Genomic DNA, 15,266 nt, shown 5'->3' on the forward strand with positions numbered 1-15,266 from the left:
AAAATCTTTGGTAAAACTACACTCTAAGATTGGAGGAGATATCACAAGGGTGGAACCTAGCCCTATAGCCCCAAATTCAACACACCAAACTCGACCACCTAGGAGAGACAAAGTGACAGATCAGAACAAAACCAACACTGCTCTGAGGGGATGTCAAGCAGAGACTTCTAAGGCACAGCTAACCAACGGAGGAATTCAGCTGGTTGCTCCCCCAAAACCTGTGCCACGTAAAGTAAATCAGGTGAATAATACTTCCACCTCCCAAGCCCCAGCACCATCAAAGCCTGCTGATGTGATAGAAACCACAACTTGTACTACCAATTGCGGCTTGGACATTAACGCTCAAGTAGTTGACCACAACAGAGACAAACCAGTACCGAAAAATATCCCAAATGCACACCTTCCACCGGGGTGCCAACCATACGTGGTAGTGCTTACTGGTGTTCCTCCATTGAAACCCAACAAAAGAGAGTCCTACGATGAGCTGAAAAACAAAACCCTATATTGGCTTAGAGAAAATAGACCTTTGCCATATTCTGTCAATTGCCAGGTTATCCAAGTCCGAAGAATTAGTTGGTTGGGTACTAGGCCGAAAGACATAGCAGGGGATTGCATTTTGGTTAACTTCAAAAACCCCATTGTCGCACACCTTGTGTATGGCCAAAATCAACCAAGAGGTCACTTAGGAATTGGTACTTGTGACCTCAGTTATTTTTACCCTATGCAGCGGCCACAAGTCGTTGGAGAATCATTCCCGCCGGGCTTGATGAATAATAGATACTCGTTCTTTGATCCTCCGACTCCAGCTGGTAGAATGTATCCAGAAAATATGGATGTGGATAAAAATTGGTCATGGTGGGGTAATTGACAAGAAGGAAAATGTGGACCATACGAATTTCCTCCCCCTATGTTCAACAATCATACAGTGAATCCATGCCTAAAATCAATCCTAAACATCTGTGTAATGCCTCCTATATCTGATAACCCCGAAACTACACAGGTTAGATCCTTCCCTATTTGCCCCCTCGAAGACCATCAAGGGGGGGATACAGTGAATGTAAGCGCTGCACAAGCTACAAATAGGACATCAATGGTACATAATGAGCAGCGAGACTTGATATCTACTCGTGAGTTCTCTGATGATCACATTGAGGGGGTAATGTCAAGTATACCTAGTACATGTAGTATTTGTCCCAGCATCCCAGTACAATGTAATCTAAATCGTGATATAAAAATCTTGTCATGGAATATTGCAGGGTTGCCAAGACATTTGTGTGATAGAAATTGGAGTTCCTTCATGGAAGAGCATGATATCATGCTCCTACAAGAAACATGGGCAATTAATATGGTGCACAGACTTGGATATAAAACATTTCATTGTGGCGCTATTGCATCTGCAAGAGGTAGACCTTCAGGGGGCCTGTTTATTTTGGATAAAAATTTGTTTGGATGTTGTTGTATCACCTTGTAACATTGTTTCTAAAGACTTGCTTGGGGTAAAAATCACCACGAAGGATATGGGGGATATCTACTTGATAAACATCTATAATGGACCAAATCCCCCAAAAAAGGAGTCAGTGGTTGTGGAACAACTAAGTTCGTATTTAAGTAACTTAGAGCAAAATTCCAAAATAATTATAGGCGGGGACTTTAACTGTCAATTCGAGCCTGTGCTGGGGCTCGAAAACTTACTAGAAAATGAAGATAGGGCCCATGCTGTACCTTCTCTAGACAGCGTTAAAACAGTCAAAAGCTCAGTGGCAGTCATGCAGATTTACAAGCTGACGGTATCTTATATTCTAAGGGCATGCAATGGTAGACTAGATCCGGATAAGCCAGCTAATCATACATATAGTAAAGGAAATTCCAAATCACTGATTGATTTCGTATTGATCACTACTAATTTGTGGCATCTGTTGTTGGCCTTCACTGTTGTGAATAGACCAGAAAGTGACCACTTCCCTCTACAATTAAGGTTACTCCCTAAACCGTTTCTAATACTGGATGGTGGAACGGAACTAAATAAGGAGGTAGGAGAGGTTGAGGTTTCTAACAACAGGAGAGCTATAAAAAGGCCACATATCCTAGCAAAACAAGATATACTAACAGGCATTTACAATATTTTCTCAAATACTATTTCTTTATATGATAATCTGACCCCGGGATCCCACGAAGTCCTCAAAATGCATTATCACTTAGTAGAGGAATTAATTCCCCTTCTGAGTAAAACATGTAGTAACAGTAAAGGTAACATAAAACGGCAATTGGAACTGGAGACACCGTGGTATAATAAACAGTGTCGCCTAGCCAAAGGTAATCTAATTAATGCCGTAAAATCTAAAGATCAGATGAGGGTAAGAGAGTGTAGAATTGAATATAAAAACCTCCTCTCTAGGGCGAAAAAGGAGTGGGATGACTCGATCTGGGAAGACCTTCTAAATGCTGCTAGGAAACATGACCAATGCACCTTTTGGAGCTTGATAACAAAAAATAACAAATCGGGTAGCTCCAATAGAGATTTTTTCCTAGACGAAAAAATCTGGTATGATCACTTTTTAAAACTATATGATGTAAAAGGAGTGTCTTCAGACGATACCTATACTGAATCTCTCCCCCCTTACCCTAACCCGGAAAAATTTACCGTTGAAGAGACATTATGTGCAATAAAGGCAGTTAAGGCCGGTAAGGCTCCAGGCCCGGACAAATTACCAGGGGATTTGTTCACCCATAATATTGAAGTATGGTGCCCCTATATAAATTTTCTGTACAATTCCATTCTGATAGGAACCCCCGATCCCCGAATCATGGAAGGGGGCGGAAATAGTAACCATCTACAAAAAAGGGGACCGTTACAATCCAGGTAATTACAGACCGATAAGTTTAATTGATATTTTACATATTTTAAATCGTCTTTTAGATTGGGTAGAGGAAACTAAAATCCTCTCAAAATATCAAGCAGGTTTTAGAATTAGGACAAGTACTGTGGACCAGGTACATAGGTTTATGTGTATTTGCTGGAAATATGTCCAAATAAAGAAGTGTAGCATATATGTATGGATTTACGCTCAGCGTTCGATCTTGTCCCTCGTTCCCTGTTATGGAATACCTTAAGGAACATGGGTGTCCCGGAAGAACTGCTGTCTAACCTTATAAAGCTTCATATTGATAATTTTGCAAAAGTAAGATGGGGAAGAAATGGCGAACTCACTCAAGCCATTCCAGTCAAAAGGGGGGTACGACAAGGGTGCGTGCTGGCCCCGACCCTTTTTTCCTTATTTGTAAATGATATTCCCCCCTATCTGGCACAATGTAATCATGATTCCCCTAAACTATGCAATGAGGCAGTTACAGCGCTGCTATTTGCAGATGACACTATTTTAATATCTCAAACACCTAAAGGACTACAAAATTTAATAAACCAATTCAATAGTTACTGCGAAATGAAGGGGTTAGAAATTAACTCAAATAAAACTAAATACATGGCCATTAACCCCCCAAAATCCTTTAAGAAAAATCTGGCTCTAAACAACACCAAACTTGAGTATGTGGAATTCTTTGACTACCTGGGTATCAGGTTTGATAGCAAATTGATTTGGGTAAAACAACTAGAAAAAAGTAGGTTGACACTTAAACACAACTCCCTCCCTATTTTAAAAATCCATGGAGGAAGTACTTCAAAAGCTATAACTCCTGCGATTGAAGTGTTTAAAGCTAAAGCACAATCTGCCGCCTTATATGGCGCCGAGATTTGGGGGCCTTATTCAAATCATACATTTGATACTGATGAGAATATGTTCTGTAGGCGTTTGTTAAGGTTACCAACAAGAACACCTTTAGTCCCCGTTTTTCTAGACATTAACCTAAAACGTACAGATTACTTGTGTTGGTTGAGGCCATTGCTATATTGGGTAAGAATATGGTCCACCCCGGAACTCGCAGACTATAGAGCGGGATTGATGGAAATTATGGAACTGGACACTTATAACTCAATCAAGTGGCTGAGACATATATCCATATGGCTCACAAAAATAGGTCTTTCACACTTCTGGAAAAATCCAACTTCCTTGCAATCCAACTGTAAAGATCAGGTAAAAACTGCTTTTTGATACTATATGAACACTAATGTACATGAACGTGCCACTGGTTCATTAACAATCAAGTTTTTGCAATTTAAGGACATCCCCTTATTCGAACAATTCATGGACGAGGTAGAACCACCCCTGGCCAAAACTATGTATCTCCAATATAGATATGGGGTTCTACAAATAAACGCAAATACTTGCCGGTGGGGAAACTCTAATCCCAATGGGAATGACCCATATTGCAAACTGTGCGACTTGAAACAAAATGAAGATGTGGCACATATCCTCTTTTTTTGCCCATTATATAAATCACAACGTACAAAATGGATTAAACCCCTTTGTAAAAACTTGGGCATACGCTCATATAAAGAGGCAGAAAGATTACTTAGATCTTCGACTATTCAGCTGATAACCTTTGGTGTCAGTCGGTACCTCCTCAGTGTCTGCTTGATTAGGAAAAAATATGGATTAAAACATAGATTATAACGCTTTTTTTAACTACTGGCATTTTAACTATTTATAGAATGTATATAGTTGTTTTTTATCATTAGGTCTGTAAATTGAATCAAATATAAATTTGAAGTAACCTATTTGCCAAGAATGATGAAAAGTAATGTATCCCCATATGAATTGTAAATAACCTGTGATTTTGTCTGGGGATTGGATACATGTACATATTGCATCTTCAAAAGATGTTAATTTGTTTAAAAAAAATTATGTTTAAATGTATTTTTTATGTGTTGGCTTTATGGCAAAATGTCGAATAAAAGCTTTACAACAACAACAAGTAATTGCATATGCGGCTGAAGTTGTATCATCCGGTAACTTCAGACAAGATCCATCAACCCACAGTTCTCCATCCACAACTGGAAGGGGCGTATCTTGCAAATCAATACGACCCTTTGTCTGTTCCTCAGTCAGAAAAATACAATCGTGTGTTTCCTGCGCCTCAGGCTGAGTCGCCGGAAAAGGCAACAACGTGGCTGGGTTTAGCATTGCACATCTCTTCAATGTAATATGAGGAGCCAGCAGCGTCAGCTCATATCCTGTCAGACGAGCACTAGTTAAATGCTGCGTCTTTGTTTGATTCAAAAGAGCATCAACAGCATGAGGTACCAACACCAACAGTTTATGTGATAAGACTATCCCTTCACTTTGGCGTATTGACACAGCTGTTGCTGCTACTGAGCGAAAACATCCAGGCAACGCTTGAGCAACAAGATCAAGTACTGCTGAATAATATGCACAGGGGAGTTGCTTATCGTCGTGTGTCTGTACTTCGTGTAATCTGGAGTACCTAACACTGGCGCTGAACAAAGGGCTTGTCGTAACTGTCGGAAAGCATTCTCACATTCATCTGTCCAAGGGAGGGGTATTGGAGTATCTTTTGTCAACAGTGCTAACAAGGGTTTAGCAATATATGAAAATCCTAATATCCATTGCCTATAAAAAGAGGTAAGACCCAAAAATGCTCGAACCTCTTTCTGTGTAGAAGGTACTGGTGTATCTAGAATTGCTTGAATGCGATCTGATGTGAGTGCACGCCCCTCCTTAGACAAAAGGTGACCTAAGTAGGTTACCTTTGGTCTACAATACTGCAATTTCTTTCTTGATACTTTATGATGGTGTTAAGCAAGGAAAGAAAGCAAAGACAGCGTGCATTTCTCGCATTGTTCGGGGGTATCAGCTGCTAACAGAATATCATCAACATACTGAATGAGAGCCACACCCTCGGGTAGAACAAAGGAATCAAGCTGTCTTTTCAATGCTTGGCTGTAAATACTAGGACTCTCAGTATAGCCTTGAGGAACTCTACAAAATCGATTTGATCTATTATTCAAAGTGAAACGGAACAAATATTGGCTATCAGGATGAATAGGGATTGAAAAGAAAGCGTTCTTCAAGTCTATAACAGAGAACGTAGTTGCAGTAGGTGGAACTAGGGTAAGAAGTGTCGTGATATCAGAAACCACTGGATATTGTGGCACCACTATCTTATTGACCTCCCGCAAATCAATGATAAATCTGTAGATCCTAGTATCAGTGTCTTTCTTCCAAATTGGGAGGATCGGACTGTTACAAATGTTAAAGGGAACTTCCTCAACAACTCCAACTTCAATAAGATCTTGTACAATTCGTGTGAGTGCTTCCTCACGCTCCTGTGAAATTCGATATTGAGGCAGGCACGGCAACACAGCTCCCTCCTTTACACTAATATGCACTGGTGGAATAACCATCTGACCCACATCTGTATCTGAGGTAGCCCACAGAGTGTTAGGTAGGGAAGCTAATGCAGTATCTTCTTGAATAATACAAATTCTGTCTGTTACTGGGTAATTGTCCTTCAGAATCACACGCACTCCTTCAGGGGAACATCGTATTGTGGCTCTGAAATACTTGAGCATATCAAGACCCACAATATTATCTGGCATGTTCGGGGAAAGCAAAAACGGGCATGGAGCAGAAAACTTATCAACATGACATGAAATGCAAGTGGTTGTGACAATGGCCTAAGGGAAGGTGTTCCATCGAACCCTATCGATGTAATTGTTAAGACAGACAGGGGAGCCCTCAGAACCAATTGTTTAGACAAAGCGCTACGGGTAGCTCCTGTATCAACCAGAAACTGATCAGTAGAACCCAAAAAATGTGCTGTAACATAAGGACCCCTCTGATCTACTGGAACTTCAACTGATTCCTTACCCCATCCTACGCAATCCTATGCATAAGCAGAATCATGTGACTCAGGCTGCGCATAATCAGACATCTGATATTGGTTACGCCTTTCAAAAGTATTGGACCCATTTTGTACCCGCACATTAGAACCAGACCTAGCACGATCGTTCATAGTACCTCTGGGTCCTGAGGTCCCCGACCGGTTCTTCATGGATCCTCGGCCACGAACATAGCGCTGTGAGCGCAACAATGGACACTCATCCGCCCAATGACCAAATTTTCTACAGTACGCACATTGATCAATAGCCAAAGAGAAACGAGTAGAGGAGGAATTACAAAATCCTCGTCCACCTCTATCGTTACACCGAAGAGGTGGACCATAAATCTGAGATAACATAACCTTCGTTTTTAATTCTTTAGACTTTTTATCCTCGTTGCCCTTCGCTTCAAGTTCCTGACGCTCGTAACATTGAGCCATTGTCAGGACGGATGCCGGAGAAGAGGTTGTCCAAGAGCTTTCGCTGGCTTTCAAGTGGCTAGCCACTCCTGGTAATAGATTTGTAACATACAAACGAGTGACAGCCCATATCATCCGTTATCGACTGGCCACTAAAATCATGAAAAGCTTCCTCAAAACGTGTAAAGAAATCTGAAACCGATTCATCTGTCTTTTGTTTACAAGATGCTAAAACAGTCCAATCATTCTTTTTAGGGGGAATATTCGTTTTTAGCTTCGTTAAAATTGCACCGTGGAGATCTAAAAATCAACTGACATGGCTTTTTCGCTGGCTCCCTGTCCTCATCTTCCCTCTCTATGTCTTTCCATAACGCCCCATATGCTGCGCGATCATTGACTTTACCCACGGATCTCCACATATCAGGCGGCAATAATAGCCCGAAAAAAGAAATCAATATCAGCTAATGTCATGGTACAAGAATTTAAAGCTCCCTCAACTTCCTCATAGAAGGCGGCAAGATTTTTACGCGGATCAGGCAATGCAGCTTTAAGCGCCATAACATCTGCCCTATTCCAGGGAGTATATACCCAATTATAAATGAAATACCCTTTAGCATCTACAGAATATTTATTGTCACTCGTACCCGCTCCTTTAGGAGGAACGTATAAAGGCGCGGCCTCTCCCATAGGCTTTGCATGCACTATTGCGGTCTTATCTGTTTTGAAAATAGATGATTGTTTCCCATCGACAATCACGCTCGGTCATCTGTTTTAGCTTTTCGTTTCTCCTCCCGTAACCGAAGTGCATCATTTCGAAGTTTAACCAGTCACCTGATCGCATCAGTCACCTGGGAAAGAGGAAAAGAACCTTTACGTAATTGCTTATAATCAATTGCCACATCATCAGGTTCGAGAACATCATATACTTTTCGAAACATTTAAACAACTTCATCTGCAAAATGTTCAGTAAAATACATCTGCTCTCTATCTTGCCATCACTTAAAAGTCTCTAATATATCTGAGACATCAATTGTATCCTTAAGTGACTTCCGAGCCAGGTTCCTAAGTTCAGCCGCACAGTTGACCGGAATCATAGAGCAGGTATCTGGTTTCATTCGGTCTGTACCGGAATCCTCATCGTCGCCGGATGGAGCGGACGGAACGATATACGGAGGCGGATGACAATCTTACAAAGCAAAATCATCTTGCGGCTTATTAAGGACAGGATAAAGAGGTTGTCGAACAGCATATTGGCCAGATATCTGTAATCTGCGCTCCTTTTCCTGTCTCTCTTCCAACTCTTTCGCCTCCTTTTTCCTCAATTCTTGCGCTTTTTCATACACATTCTTCCGTTGCTCTTTCTCAATCAGCGCTTGCTCACGTTTCTCACTCTCACGTACTTCTTTCACCCACATTCGCAAACTTTCAAACATATCTTGTCTAGATTTTCGCTTAAACATACACTGTTCCACATACTCAATTTTTTGCATATCAAATGACCCATAGTTCGGCCAACATAACTCAGGATCCTTTCGCGTGTATTTCCTCCACAATGTGCTGTACATTATAGAAGAAAGACCATATTTCACATACATCTCTCTATGAGGCGTCCCCTCTGGGGGAGCCGACTGCGATTCCTCAAGTTTTAACCGGTTATTTCCACAAAAGCAGCACATCCTACGAAGTGCGGTAAAAACAAGCATGCCAAAAATAGTGCAGAATATGCAGTATTATAATCAAAGTAGCACTTAAAGTATCTATAATACGTTGTGCCATTCAAATCAAAATTGCATTATGGAGAAAAGTCTCCTCATTACCTGCCTATATGTGTTGCAACACATATATTACACATACAGATACACATTGACTAGTCATTCCAAATTTGCCACAGCAAGCGTATCCTAAAACTGCCTTGCCACTCACAGGCTTCCAAAACCCACAGCAAGTACCGTACAACGGTTCTTACCACTCACAGGGTGTCCAGTCTCCAACTGCCAAGTTCTAAATTCGACCAAACGGCCACTCCACGGCAAGCCAACAGAAGAGATCTCAGTCGAGGACCGGCACCACCTGGATGGTCAGATCGGAAAGAAAGGAAAAACCGCCTTGGATGCCAAGACTCGGGTCTCCTCTGGTATGCGTACGCGTCCGCAGCGAGATTCCAATCCTTCATCACGACCACTCCTTCGGGCATCCGAGTCGCCAATGAGCCCCACGTGTCGGGTGCCAATTTGTAGTAAGCACACCTCAGCTAGGCCTACTTAGTGCAAGGGTTTGCCCTTCTCTGCACAGAGTCCTCAGACCTTAGGAAGAAGTTGGCAATGAAACTGGAAAATACAAAAGCAAAGTTTATTAAACCTTTAAAGGTGGTACTACAGTCCACACAACACCCTTCGGTATTGTATCAAGTAGCACACCGAACTAAAGCAATGGCCCCTTTTATGCACAATGAGGGGGATCAAGAGAAGGCGGTACAAAAGACGAGAGCAGATTTATGACCATACAAGGACATTTTTGCAGGCACAATCGATGAGTGGGCGGAGTTGATAGTCTCCGATAACTGGTAGGCACATTCCTATCTGGAACCAATTAATAACGGTCGCTGATCCTACTGCGCATGTCTGGACATGCTGAAAGCGGAGACTCCTAAAAATAGCCTGTTGCCGGTCAGATTCCAGGCGCGGTGAACAAGAAGGTAGGACTAAGCATATGATGAGCACATGGCAATGTATGGCATACAAAATGGCCGCTGCAAATACAAGATGGAGTCGGCACATTTGTTACGATAGTGGTCAAAACGAAGCATGTCTTCTGCTAATGCTTAATCTAATCGCTGCTGATTTACAATACCAGGACATGTAAAAATAAAAAATACATATCCTGCTTTTTAAATACATTGCACACTGCCCTCTGGGCTATCCAGGGCGTATCATAGGGGTATCTTATATGTATTAAAAAGAAAGGCTTTTGTCTTGCAAGAGATTTCACTTCCCTACACAAAAGGACAACCAGGCAAGCAGAGGAAAAAAGAAGGAATCCGCTTGGAGGTCCTACTTGGAGTACTACACCTACTAAATAGTGGCATGCTTTGTCATTTGTGCCTACCCACAACCTCACAGGCTCAACCACGAATTGGAGTTCTTATATAAGGTATATTTTTGGATAAAGCAGGGATACAGTTGATAAAAGAATCTTAAAAATGCTTTGAGGTGTACCCAAAAAGAATTACTATTTATAAACAGGGTACCATGGGTATACTTAAAAAGAAGGTATAGGGTCATAATTCAGCATTAGTTTCTCAATTACCCCTGATTCTTTGGCCCTCGTACAGAGCCCATGTGGATATGTGTGTAACTGCCTTTCTATACATGCATTCCATACCAATCAATGAGACGTAAGGCTCCCCTCTGAATATGGGTCCTTCTATTGTCAGAGGTGCCTACGTATAGGGAAGGAAAACATAATACTTCAAAACAATATGTTCAGTAGGTTAGTATCTCAAGTAAATTCCTGCGGGGTCACACGTGCATATTTCTTGGGCCGCTGTCAGTTAACAACTGGTAATCATGTTAATTACTATACAGTGGAGATAGCATCACCTCATTCTCACCACCTCAGTCTTTTGTAAAAAAAAAACAATATCTTAAATCTTAAGAAGGCTTCATAAATGATGAAGGACATGAAGCATTGTAAAAACTAGTCTTGTACAGAATATATTAAAAACACCAACTGAACCACTTTATTTCCTATGTAGTGAATGCACATTACCCATGACAGGAGCTTTAAAATGCAAGTTATACTAATGTCAGAATTTTAAAAAAAACACATCCTCCTTAAGTGCCAACATGCACTGTCAAGAAAACGAACACAGGGTGCATGAGATCTTACGAGTTCTTTACAATAGCAATTTTATACAAGAAAATTGCCTCTTACGCCACCAGTGCAGACAGGGTATCAGGAGAAACCGTGATACACAAATAGGGAGATGTTTTGATAGTGAACAGTTGAACAAATGCTTAGGATGAACACCTTTATTGGGCCAGTTTGATCAAGTACATCACCATCAGGTGTTCAAAATAAAACAATTATTGCTGTGCATGTTTTGTTTACAAGTGTGTGATGACTACATGATGGTTCTCACTGCCAGGCACGCATAACCACTGAAGCAACACAAAAACATGGTGGTAAAAAGCATGAATGTCAGGAGAACACAAATCACAATTGATGTAGCTCACATACATGCATATAAGTGTTTTAGATCAAAAATGACACTGCACAAGACAGTACGCACTGGATGTACGTGATTACGACGCACACTTTTACAACGCGTTCCATTACAACGAGGTCATAACAACGCAAGTCGTTACAACGACTTGCGTTTGGGGGGGGCGCAAATTAAAGAAATGTAATTTACTATTCCAACACCAGTCCCCGTGGATAGTAGGGAAGGTGTTGGGATAGTAAATTAAATGATTTTCTATCCTTGAGCGCCCCCCAGCGCAATTCGTTGTAACAACTTTCGTTGTTATGACCGCGTCGTAATGGAACGGCGTTGTAACTGTTGCGTTGTAAACGTCGCATACCGTATGCACTACATTGAAAATATAGTGGTTAAGCCAGTGTTTTTCACATATTCTGTACAGGACTTGTTTTAACAATGCTTGATGCCTTTTAAGATTTGAGATTAAAAATTATTCATGTGGTGAGAATGAGGTGATGCTATCTCTATGAATAGTAATTAACATTATTACCAGTTGGTAACTGATAGTGGCCCGTGAAATATGCACTTGGGACCCCACAGGAAATGGCTTAAGATACTAACCTACTGTACCAATTGTTTTGCAACAATATGGTTTTCGTTCCCTATACGTAGGTCCAAATTCAGGTGAGAGTCTTACGCCTACTTTAAGTGCATGGAGAGAAAAGCAGGGACACACATTCACAGCCCTAAATAAGGCTCCAGACTCACATGGGTTCTGTGCGAAGGCTGAAATATATTGGCATAATTCTGGGGTGATTGAGAGAATAATGCTCCATTAGAACCCTGTTCTTGTTTTTAAATATGTCCATGGTACCTGTTAATAAATAGTAAATATGTTTGAATATACCTCAAGGTATTTTTAAGATTATTTTTTTATGCAGAAAGATACCTTATATAATAACTCTCATTTGTTGTTGAGTCTGCCCTGTTGGCACTACCCTACCAGGGTGTGGATAGGTGCTGATGAGGAAGCATGCCACAATTTCGAGCGTGAGGCTTGTAGGACCTCCAAGAGATTTCTTTATTTTTTCCTCTGTTCACCTGTTTGCCCTTTTGCATATGAATATTGATTTAGGAGAACGCAACCATTTCGGTTCTATAGCTCTCCCTGTGCGAAGAAAGACATTGAACTCGCCAGGTCCACACAGCTAATTAAAATTGCAGACAAAGGTTTGGCAATGGATGCCTGAGGGATTGGTGTCAGTACAACGCGATGTATTACAACGCGTTCCATTACAACGCGTTTTTTACATCGCAAAAACCATTACAATGCATGCCATTACAACGCATGGCATTACATAGCAGATGCTATTACAACGCATGGCATTACATCGTAAGTATTGGTAAGTATATTTTTTTTTTTTAAAATGTAATAAAGTTAATTAAATTAATTTAAAATAATAAAAAATAATATAACATTTTTAAAGCAGTAATTAATTTAATTATAGTAATTTAATTAATATTAAAATTGATATTAATTTAATATATTTAAAATAATATAATTAATGATATATAAAAAATTTATAAATAGAAAATAATATAATGTAATTAATAACAATAAATATAATTAAATTAAATATAATTATAATTTAATTTAGTTATGAATAATACATAATATAATTATATTTAATAAAATTAAAAGAATTTAATTAATTAAAAATTATTAAATAATATAATTTAATAATAATCGTTTATTAATACAATTAAATTAATAAATGTAAATATAGTTATTATTTTAATTAAATTAAATAAAATTAATTTAATTAATTTAATTTATATAAAGTCGTAATACCCCTGTACCCCAAAAAACAAACCCTGCCCTAAAACCTAAAAACACCCCTGTACCCCAAAACCCAAACCCTGCCCTAAAACCTAAAAACACCCCTGTACCCCAAAACCCAAACCCAGCCCTAAAACCTAAAAACACCCCTGTACCCCAAAACCCAAACCCAGCCCTAAAACCTAAAAACACCCCTGTACCCCAAAACCCAAACCAGCCCTAAAACCTAAAAACACCCCTGTACCCCAAAACCCAAACCCTGCCCTAAAACCTAAAAACACCCCTGTACCCCAAAACCCAAACCCTGCCCTAAAACCTAAAAACACCCCTGTACCCCAAAACCCAAACACTGCCCTAAAACCTAAAAACACCCCTGTACCCCAAAACCCAAACACTGCCCTAAAACCTAAAAACACCCCTGTACCCCAAAACCCAAACACTGCCCTAAAACCTAAAAACACCCCTGTACCCCAAAACCCAAACACTGCCCTAAAACCTAAAAACACCCCTGTACCCCAAAACCCAAACACTGCCCTAAAACCTAAAAACACCCCTGTACCCCAAAACCCAAACACTGCCCTAAAACCTAAAAACACCCCTGTACCCCAAAACCCAAACACTGCCCTAAAACCTAAAAACACCCCTGTACCCCAAAACACAAACACTGCCCTAAAACCTAAAAACACCCCTGTACCCCAAAACCCCAAAACAGCCCTAAAACCTAAAAACACCCCTGTACCCCAAAACCCAAACACTGCCCTAAAACCTAAAAACACCCCTGTACCCCAAAAACCTAAAACCTAAAAATACCCATACACCCCAAAACATATACATCAGTACCCCAAAACATATACTCCTATACTCATACTTATTTTAAAAAATACTTAAATTAATATATTTAATTTAAAATATTTAAAAACGAAATAAATATTTTTAAATAATTAATAATAATTAAATAAATTATAAAATATTAAATAAAATAAAAAAAAAAATTAAATACTTACCAATACTTACGATGTAATGCCATGCGTTGTAATAGCATCTGCTATGTAATGCCATGCGTTGTAATGGCATGCATTGTAATGGTAATTGCGATGTAAAAATCGCGTTGTAACGGAACGCGTTGTAAAAGATGCGTTGTAGTGGTAACACACCATGCCTGAGACATGTTTAAAGGGCTACTTATGTGGGTGGCACAATTAGTGTTGCAGGCCCACTCACAGTGTTGAATTTCCAGGCCCTGGGCAGAGGGAGTCCACATTACTAGGGATTTATAAGTAAATTAAATGTCATTTGTGGATTAGCGAATGTTACCATGTTTTAGGAAACGAGCACAAGGAATGTTAACACTGATTAGCAATGGTAACGTGCACTAAATCCTAAGGCCAGGAAAAACAAAGTCAGGAAAAACAGGAGATTAGAAGGCAATCAAAAAGTTAGAGGAACCACGCCAGGTTGAACATTTAAGCATATGAAATATACATTTGAGACATTGTTATAGTCATGATTTTTAAATTTTAATATTTTGGAGACCGATATTGCTGAAAGCATGTGCTGAATTTTGCATGAGCCACCATACAACCAACGTTTGGACTCAGGGTGCCTTTTACTGAGGAATACATTGATTAACTATGGATAGGTGATGATCTTCCTGCCATCTAAATGGTTGGAGTGAATGTGGTGTCTATGTGTGATAGGTTGGAATGATGATCAGTCTTATGTATGCCTGTTATATGTGCATGTGTGAAGTAGAGTTCAGTTCAATCAGGCATCAGTAGAGACTAACACGTTGATTTTGTCCATCTCTTTGAGAGATATCACTTTTAGTTCTGTCACTAAACAGATGTAATTCACTCTGTTCTTGTTCTTTACATATATGCATAAGAGCTATGGAGTTTAATTTGCCAGCTCTCCGTGCTTATGGCTCCACTTCTTTAAATACTTGCTGTGCTTTCTGGTCAAGAAAGAATAATTCCAAGAGCCACTGTAAGGCGGTGGCAGTCTTGACAA

At 40.0% G+C, this 15,266-nt stretch overlaps 1 protein-coding gene across 1 annotated transcript in view; it reads left to right on the forward strand.

Moving 5' to 3' along the window:
* DPYD (dihydropyrimidine dehydrogenase) overlaps nt 1-15,266 on the forward strand; it is a 3,292,815-nt gene that overhangs the window by 1,807,594 nt on the left and 1,469,955 nt on the right. The gene's annotated exons all lie outside the window — the stretch shown is intronic.

Source organism: Lissotriton vulgaris, chromosome 1_1 (assembly GCF_964263255.1).
Source record: "Lissotriton vulgaris chromosome 1_1, aLisVul1.2, whole genome shotgun sequence".
In the NCBI taxonomy this organism is placed as follows: Eukaryota; Metazoa; Chordata; class Amphibia; order Caudata; family Salamandridae; genus Lissotriton; species Lissotriton vulgaris.